General features: G+C 36.7%; 1 non-coding gene across 1 annotated transcript; it reads right to left on the minus strand.

The window, feature by feature from the left end:
• Window positions 1–2,310: 2,310 nt before the first annotated feature.
• Window positions 2,311–2,412, minus strand: LOC141410529 (U6 spliceosomal RNA). The gene has a single exon (XR_012435382.1). It is a non-coding gene; the product is annotated as a U6 spliceosomal RNA (small nuclear RNA).
• Between the last annotated feature and the right edge of the window lie 7,451 nt (window positions 2,413–9,863).

A 9,863-nucleotide genomic window follows, 5' to 3' on the forward strand; every position in this document is an offset into this window, starting at 1 on the left:
GCCTCGAACCACTATCCTCACAATCTCAGCCTCCCAAGTAGGTAGAATTACAGCCATGAACCACCATGCTCAGCCTTTATCTTAATTTCTAAACCTGATTTCTTACATGTCAGGAGGCATCCATCCCACTCAAACTATTTAAGACTTACAAACTGAATATTTCCAAATTGTTATTACCTACACATCTTCAGAGTCCAAGAAGCTCTTCTCAGTTTTATACCATCTTCTATACTGTGGATAAGCAGTATATGAAGTAGCATGAATGAAGATAATGTGGAAGATGTAGGAAGCCAAGAGAGATGAGCATAAAATCCCGATAGGAAGGAGACACATGTTCAGAAACACAGCACAAGGTCATCACTACTTTTCTCCTCTACTCTATCCAGAGGCAATGGGAGGGTGTATGACAAGAATAGGAATTCTACCACACTGAGCAAGTTTTGTGCGGAATATAGCCATGGATTAGAGGATGACCTTGAGCCATACAGGAGAGGGACAGATAGAAAAGCTAGTCCTGAGGACTAGTCTTTGCAATAGGGGAGTCTTGCATAAAATAACTCCTGGTCTGGGCTATGAATTAAGTACCTATGATGGAATAAAATGGTAGGCCAGGGTCTTTGGAATCAGGGGGCTTTCTACACTTCTAGTCAAGTCAAAACCTAAGGCAGCAGTCTGCTTGCCTATAATATAATTATATCTCTGCCTTTCTCCATAAGCAATAAAAAGTAGCATACAGGCCAGGAATCCTAGCTAAGTGCAGAAGAGAAAAGTAAATGTGCATCAAGCCAAAAGGAACCACTATTTCCTTAAAAATGTTTGCAAAATAGGATATCTGGGGTCATCTGAAAAAGAGGATAGATAGCTAATGAGAACAATGGCAAACATTCAGAGAAAGGTGGAGGTTAATAGGATATCTGGGGTCATCTGAAAAAGAGGATAGATAGCTAATGAGAACAATGGCAAACATTCAGAGAAAGGTGGAGGTTCTTAGAGATGGTCCAAAGGAGAACAAGAAACAATGACCATGCACTGAAAGAGGAAGTGTATGGAAAGACGTAAGCATAGCAACAGAGGAAAGTTCCTGCCTGTCTAGGTGCTCCTGAGGTCTAAATCAAAGTGGTTCCAATATACTTTCCTGGATTTTTTCAAGATATCCTAGAAAGATTTGTTCATTTCCTCAAATACTGTGGTAAAAATCAAAATTTCTAAAACCAGGAATCATCTTTTGGAAGCACTTCTAAAAATTCAGGAATCCAAGGCATCTGCTTCAAAACACATTTGCTGTTGAAACTGTAGTTTTTAAGTAAATGGTGGTTAGAGAAAGCCTAGGACTATTTGAAGGGAACCCCCTGAGGGTAACAATAATATTGATCCTTCCTTCTCATAGTTGATATCTTCACTTTGTTCTACTTCATCTCATAATTCAGGAAAATTACTAGGTTGAGAATGGAGCTAGTTCTTGAACTTGAAACCCAAATTTCACATGCAACTAAATTAAAGTTAATTAAAGCAATTAATTTAAAGAGGAAGTAATTTCTACTGACACTTTTCTTTTTTGGTTATTCATACAAAAGTCTCTGCAAAGTCATTTAGCACTGTGGATCGCGCTCTATTTCCACACTGAAGGCCTACTATCAATTTATGTAAGATTATTTAAACTAGTGTATCTGCATTACTATTCATATAAGTGCTTTTATACTTAAATGAACCATTGATTCATTTTGTGAACTGGGAATAGTATCAACAAAAAATGAAAATGCATAAATTCAAATCATAATATACAAATGATTTTTAAATATAGTAATCAAAATGAATTTTACTTTCAATTGAATATTAGCTAAAACAAACTGACGCACATGTAATTACAAAAAGAGGTACTAAATTTCTATGTAAATACTAAACACACTTTTCACTTTCAATTTATACCATGTTCGTTTTCATATAAATGTATCTCTACATAATTTTACATCAATACCCTCAATAGAACCTTTTGTGCTATATTGTGGTGAACGTGGCACTGACTGCTCTCCTTTTTGGACCGGCTTCTCTCTGTCCGTCCTCATTTCTTCCCTGCCTCATGTTATTCAGTGCTCTCACATTAACAATCTACCATATGTCAGTCGATATTTCTATCAATTATCATATTTATATACATATTGTTTTTGCTATTCATTTTCAAATTTTAATCCATCTGCAATTCTGTCTAGTTTCTCTCTTCTGTTCAACTTGTTATATTTGTTTGTTCTAACACAAATACTTTATTTATTGCATTGCAGTGCCATTTTAGTATGCTTTGCTATCTGATTTGACAAATTTGTGTTCTTTTTCTTTTTTGAATGTGGGTGTCATCCTTGCTCATGCTAATCTTCTTTGTATGGTTCCAATTTTAGTATATGCGCTGCTGAAGCAAGCATGTTGTTTGCTTTTTCTTAGAAAATGAATTAAACATTCTATTTCCAAAAAGAATTTAATCCTACAGAAAAGTTGTGAAAACATTATAATAAACTCGCCTGTCCCCTTCCTTGTACAGTCGCCTAATGACAATACTTTTGCCATGTTTTCATCTTCTTCCTCATATTCTAATGATGTTAATTCTTTTTCAAAATATGCTTATCTATGCTAATTTCATTTCCATGTAAATCTTAATATATTTTATCTAATTTCCTCCACTGAAAGCCTATTGTGGTTCAAATTAGAATTGCATACAATATACATAGTGTCTTTTAGAAAAGTAACCTCTTGATATCAACTCTTTAATCTCAGAATGTGCATATTTTTCCTTTGTTCAAATTTTATTTTATATACTTCAGTAAAATTTTATAGCACTGTACATATAGATTCAGTGCCTGTTCAAGTAAGTTTATCCTTAAACATGGGTCACATTTTCATTAATATAAGTGAGATATTTTTCCCCCTTTCACTTCGAGGTATTTATAAGTAGTAAAGAGGATGGGAACTTTTTTGCAAATGTATATTCTAATGGCCACCTCACCAAAATATCATACATTTTAATGTCTGGGGATTTCTAATATGTAATCATATTATCTCCCAAAGTGATAGGTAAGTTCTTTCTTTTAGTTCTTTGGTTTCCAACAAAGGAAAGCTAGCAGGACAGCAGCCTGCCTCTGCCATAGCTCATGGCATAAAATAATTAACCAGAACAGTAAAGTTCTCCAGTGAGGATTTAAAACTATTGGTTTGTTCTCACTTAGGCCTGAAGATCATGTCTATATAACCACAGCCAGCCAAGGAACTTCCAAGTTGATAAAGTAAATTGAAATGGGATGTAGAAGAAGCTTATAAAAACCCTCCTGGGCGGGGTGTGTGTTTCAGTGATAGGAAGTTTGCTACCAAGCAGGAGGCCCTGGGTTCAATCCCAAACACCTCAAAAAAAAAAAAATTCCTCCCTGGAGGCCTGTGAAATTCCCACAGATTAAGCTAACCAAATATGAGTTCCAAAAGATTTACCAATCCCACAAGTAAATAAGCCAGCATGCGTTTAAGTGAGGATAGACAACTTCCCTCTTCTGAAGACAGCCACTTCATCCACGGGCACATCTACTCCCCTGGGGCAATCCATATCCAATAGCTGGTTGATGTTGACAGAGAAGCTCAGCCCCTTCACCTCAGTGCAGGACAATTCTTTAGGGCCGTCCAGCTCCAGAGGCCTTTATGGAATCATTTGAAGCTTTTGATGTAGCAGAGCACAGTTCAACTCCTTCTGGCCAATCCTGCTTCCTTCAATCCCCCACCCACAGGTGTTGAGCCCAAGTACATCCCCAGTAAACTTCCTGCATGCAAATCTGCATTTCAGAATCTGTTACCCAGGGAACCTAACCACATCAAACAAACATTTGGTGTGACAAGTTGTCCAAGACAGCAGGCTTTAAAATGAGATTTGGGTGATATCCTATACGAATTGTGTGCCATCCTCCATGATAATATACATGACCGTTATATGGTGCTATATCTCTGAAGGATAGAATTCATGGAGCTGCAAACCAAGGAGGTAGTTGTAAAATTGACCTGCTCACCATCAGTGCCAATGATCTACTTTGGAAATTAGTACTTCCTGTTTCTGCAACTTTCAACTCTGTGGGTAAGTGGTTCTAGTTCTCAAGCCCAGGGGACATAGTAGGAGTCCCCTTAAACTTTAATCTACAGCTGCCACCAGGTCACTATATGTTCCTCATGCCATAAGACTGGCAGACACAAAAGAATCACCATCCTGGGAGGGACAACTGACCCTAATCATCAGGATGAGGAAGAGGGAAGAATATATTTGGCACACAGATGATTAACTGTGGTGTATCTTGGTTCTCCCTTGCCTAATTTTGATTTTAAATTACAAACAAAGAAATCACAACCTGAGAAGGGCAAGGTGACCAGGGTTTCAGATCTTTCAGGAATTAGGATGTAAGTTAGACCACCATGTAAGCCATCTAGACCAGCAGATATGCTATCCAAGGGTCAGAGGAATCTAGAATGAGTACCAAAGGAAGAAAACAGCATTAGTTGTAGGCTAGAGACCGCCTGTAGCAGTGGGGGCTGTAACTTATCTCACTAAACTTCTTTTAAGTTTCCCCATGAAATAAACTATCAAATGTTGGAGTTGCTGCTCCTAGGACTTATGAGGCAAAGCAAATGGATCCAAACAGCACAAAAATGTACTAGAGTGGAACCTATGGTGCACCAACCAGATTCTCTCCACATCTTTCAGGATTAAAACCCTCATTTCCCCAGTGCTGACAGCATTCATCTAAGCCTCAGTCTCTCTCTCTCTCTCTCTGTCTCTCTCTCTCTCTCTCTCTCTCTCTCTCTCTTACTCTGTGGGGAAGAAAGTCCCTTTGTCTCATTGGAGGTCAACTCTTTAAGGGCATCTGGGCTCCATAGATTCCCATGAGATTGGCTGAGCACTCTGTTGTTACTGTACCTTAGTTCAACTTGTCCCTCTGACCAATCTATGTCCTTCAATCTCTAACCACCACTACCCCAATCACCCAACAGGTGTTGATTCCAAGAGCAACCCCAATGTTACATAAAAATTATGGGAGATCATTCTTTTAACTGAGCTTCTACACTAGGCGCCAACCAATGAGATGGAATCAAGATGGAGTCACTCATGCTAAATGCCACATACACAAACTAAAACTTTCAGAAAGCTAATAGAGTTCAAAACCAACAAGTTTTTCCTGAAAATGGGAGACTCCAGTCTACCTGAGTCAATGTAATAAAAAGTCCTCTCTCCCTTAAACCCTAACTAAAAAAAGTAACCTGAAGTAAAATGGTGTTACTCAATCAGCGTTTTTTATATTGTGCTACTTCCTTGGTCCATCCTATACCACCCACTGTCATACCATTGCCCAGTGGGTGCTCTCATTCTGTTTTATAGAATGAAGGCCGCCCTGATTCATGAATCACAAATAAAAGCCAAGTTAATCATTAACTAAATTTATTACAATTTTGTCTGTTGATACCAGTAAACTTCTTGCACACCAACCTTCCTCTCAGAATCTGTTTCCCAGGAGAATATGACCTATAATGAAAGATGAAATAACAATGTCTACTTTGCAGAGTTAGATATTCAAAACTACAATAATTTAAAATAGGCAATACTTATAGTAAGTTTCCTAAAACCTTGTATTCTATAGGAGAATGATTAAGACATTCACTTTAGGCTTCATTAAGAGCATATTAGGATCAGGACTTGAGAGGTAGAGGCAGGAGGATCAAGAGTTTGAAGCCACCTGAGCAAAGATGGGGTGAGACCATATCTCAAAGACAAAATAAAAACAAAAGGACTGAGGTAATGGCTAAAGTGGTAGAGTTCTTGCCTACCATGCACAAGACCTTGGTTTTAATCCCCAGAACCACAAGAGGAGGAAGGAAGACAAAAGGGAACAGGTAGGGTGAATATGGTCAAAGTACATTGTATATGTGTAGATGTCATGATAAAAACCCATCTTTTAAAAATAACATATTGTGATGCTTCCATTAGCCCTTGGTATTTTTTGTCAGTACTAGAGTTTGAACTCAGGGCCTCACACTTGCTAGTCAGATGCTCTACCACTTGAGCCACTCTGGCAGCCCTTTTGTGTGTATGTATTTTGGGTATTTTTGAGATAGGACCCAGTTACCCATTAGTATTTTTATACTCAACTCTTTTCCTTGAGTGTCATACTTTTCAAAAGATCTTCCTTATTATAAGCTTATTAAAAAGTTTACATTTAGCCATTAAAAAGAAAGCATTAGCACTTAGTCAAATATCACAAGTTTTCATCCTTATGCAAAATCTAGACCTAAAATAATAAGAAGAAAAAGAAGAAGACATGATTGTAAAAAGGGGACTACTTGGTGGGGGGAGAGCAACCAGCAGGAAGGAGGATGAGGAAAGAAGAGGGTGATGGACAGTGAATATGATCAAACTACATTATGTACATATGTATGAAGATAGCATAAGGAAGCTCACTAAAATCTGCTAAAGGGGGAGGAGGAAGAGAAGTTAAGAAAGAGCAATAGAGGGGTAAATTTGATCACCCCTCTTTATATGCTTTCTATGCATATGTGGAAATATCACAATAAAACTCTTTTGTATAATTAATTTATGCTAAGGAAAAAAGAGAGGAAATATGGGTGGACAGAATTCATCAGTAAAATTTCCAGCTCAACTATAAAAGAAAAGAAATATAAGAATTCCAAGTCTGCATAGAAACAAAATCGAATGAAGAAAATAACAAACAAGAACAGGGGGAGGGGGACAAAAGAGGAACAGGCAGGTGAATATGACCAAAGTACATTGTATGCATGTATTAAAATGTTATGATTAAGCCCATTATCTTGTATAACTTATATTACACTAATCAAAGTGTTTAATAAAATTAAAATGTGAAGATTTAAGGCAAAACAGAACTAAAATATCATATTAGAATTGAATTAAAAACAATAACAAAAAGATCTCTGGAAAATCCCCCTAAATATTTGGAAATTAAAAGACAGACTTCTAGCCAGGTACCATGTCTATAATCCTAGCTACTTAGGAGGCAGACATCAGGAGGATCTTGGTTTGACACCAGCCCCCAGGTAAATAGTTCACAGGAGCCCATCTGGAAAAAGCCCATCACATCACAAAAAAAGGGCTGGTGGAGGGGCTCAAGCAGTAAGAGCACCTGCCCAGCAAGCATGAGGCCCTGAGTTCAAACCCCAGTATCACCAAAAAAAAAGACACACTTCTAAATAGCCAATTAGTCAAAGAGAAAAATCTCAAGGGAAATAAAAAGTATTTAAAACTGAATGAAAATAAAAGTTCAACATATCAAAACTTGTGGGATGCAGCCAAAGCAGGGTTTAGAACAAAATTTATAACATTAAATGCTATGTTAGAAAGGAAGAAATGTATCAAATCAGCAGTCTAAGCTTCTACCTTAAGAAACTGGAAAAAAAGAAGAGGAAATTAAACCCAAATCAGGTATTTTTAATTTCTCAATGCATATGATAGAGATACCTGTATACCCATGTTTACCACAGCAATATTTGACATGTAGCAGTTAGACATGAACAACTGGGATATGCAAAGGGAACCCTAAGAGGGAGAATACTTGGTTCAGGTGTGTACCTGCTGAGAGCCCTCTCCCTCTCCCTCTCCCTCTCCCTCTCCTTCTCCCTTCTTTTTTTTTTTTTTTTATGTACTGGGGTTTGAACTCTGGGCCTTGCACTTGCTAGGCAGGTGCTCTACCACTTGAGCCATGCCCTCAGTCATTTTTTGCTTTGTAGTTATTTTTCAAATAGGGTTTCTAGTTTTTGCTCTGGGCCAGCCTCAGATCACAAGCCTCCTACCTACAGCTGGGGAGCAGCTGGGATTATGGGTATGATCCACCATGCCTAGCCTCATTGTACTTTTAAATTTTCTTCCTCCCCTCCCTGGGTTTTTCTGAGGTGGTCATGATAACTGCATGCGCTGTGATTCTTTCACAATTTTCATCTCAATCACTCCCTATAGGCTGATCTTGGGGAGGGACTTGATGCTCCAAGTCTCTTAAACTTCAATAAAACCTGAATCAGCCTAGGTGCTCATAACTGATGAATTGATAAAGAAAATGTGGCATATATACACAATGGAGTATTTTTCAGCCATAGAAAAGAATGAAATCATGTTATTTGCAGGAAAATGAGTGGAAATGGAAATCATCATGTTAAGCTAAATAAACCAGATGCAGGAAAGCAAATATCACCTTTTTTTCTCACCTGTGGAATCTAGATTTCAAATTTAAAAGACATGAAAGTAGAAGGGGAACCATTTGGGAAGATGAAAGGGACCAGTGGAGAAGGACAAGAGAGGGTAAGGATAGGATGAATGTGATCAAAGTACATTATACACATTTATGAAAATATCACAATGAAATCCATTACTTTGTAAAATTAATATGCTAATAAAAAATAAGAACTATAAAAAAACACAATAATCCTACAAACATTAAATAGATTCATCTAATAATTAAGATCCTTTCCCAAAATAAATTCTAATGAATTCTACAAAAAGATTATGAATAATTTCAATACTATTTAAAATATCTGGCAAAGAAGAAAAAGGTTCAATTTTCAACTATTTTTATAAGATTAGTCTAGCAATGATACCATGATCTCAGGACATTTCCAAGACTTTAAGAAAAGAAAAAAATCACAGGCTAGTCATATGGTAAACATGATTAAAAACATCCTAAATAAAATATTAAAAAACTAAATCCATCAATAAATGAAGAGTAACTACCATGATCATGTTGTATTTATCCAGAAATGCCATATTTGTTTAATATGGGTATGAATCTTCAAATAAGCTTATTGAAATTAGTAAGAAAGTTTGGCAAGGTTGCTTAGTAGAAAATTAACATATAAAAATCAATTCATTTCTATATGCCACCAATTAAAAAATAAGATTCTAAAGTGTTATCAGTTACTATAGTATCAAAGTTTTAAAGTACTGTATTCAATATAACAAAACATACTTAACACTTCCATAATACCTTAAGACTTGAGTAATGAGCTATATATTATGTTACTCTTTTGGAAGGGTTAACCTTGTAAAACCTACAAATTTTCCTCAATCTGAACTACAGATTCAAAGCAATCACAATTAAAATCCCAATAGTTTTTTTTAATGGAATCTGACCATATATTTATAAAATTAAGTGGAAATACATAGGCTAAGAATAGCCAAGGCCATTAGTGAAGAAGAATGAGGTAATATTTCTTATTCTACCAGCTATTAAGACTTATATAAAGCCATATTAAGACAATGTTATTAATGAAGTATAAACGAATAATAGACCAATAGTCAAATGAACAGGAGCATATCTACACAAGTATATTCCCTTGGTTTATGATAAAAATGCTGGGTGCTGGTGGGTGCTGGTGGCTCACACCTCTAATCCTAGCTACTTAGGAGGCAGAGATCAGGAGGATCGCAGTTCGAAGCCAGCCCAGGCAAACAGTTCACAAGACTCTATCTCGAAAATACCCATCACAAAAAAGGGCTGATGGAGTCGCTTGAAGTGTAAGCCCTGAGTTCAAACCCCAGTACCACAAAAAAAAAAAAAAAACTTTTCAATAAATTGTTCTGAGCAATTTACTGGGAAAACAATGAATATGACTTCTACATTACAATATACCCATGAATCAATTTCAAAGATCATAGGCTGAAAAGCAAAAGGCAAAATAAAATATTTAGGTGAAAAATATAGAAAGGTTTATGACTTCAGGGTAAGCAAAGATTTCATTAAAATGGTATCAAAAAAGCACTAACCAGAACTGGAGTTGTGGCTCAAGAGGTAGATCACCTGCCTTGTAAGCTCAAAGCCCTGAGTTCAAAA

This window comes from Castor canadensis, chromosome 8, assembly GCF_047511655.1.
Source record: "Castor canadensis chromosome 8, mCasCan1.hap1v2, whole genome shotgun sequence".
In the NCBI taxonomy this organism is placed as follows: domain Eukaryota; kingdom Metazoa; phylum Chordata; class Mammalia; order Rodentia; family Castoridae; genus Castor; species Castor canadensis.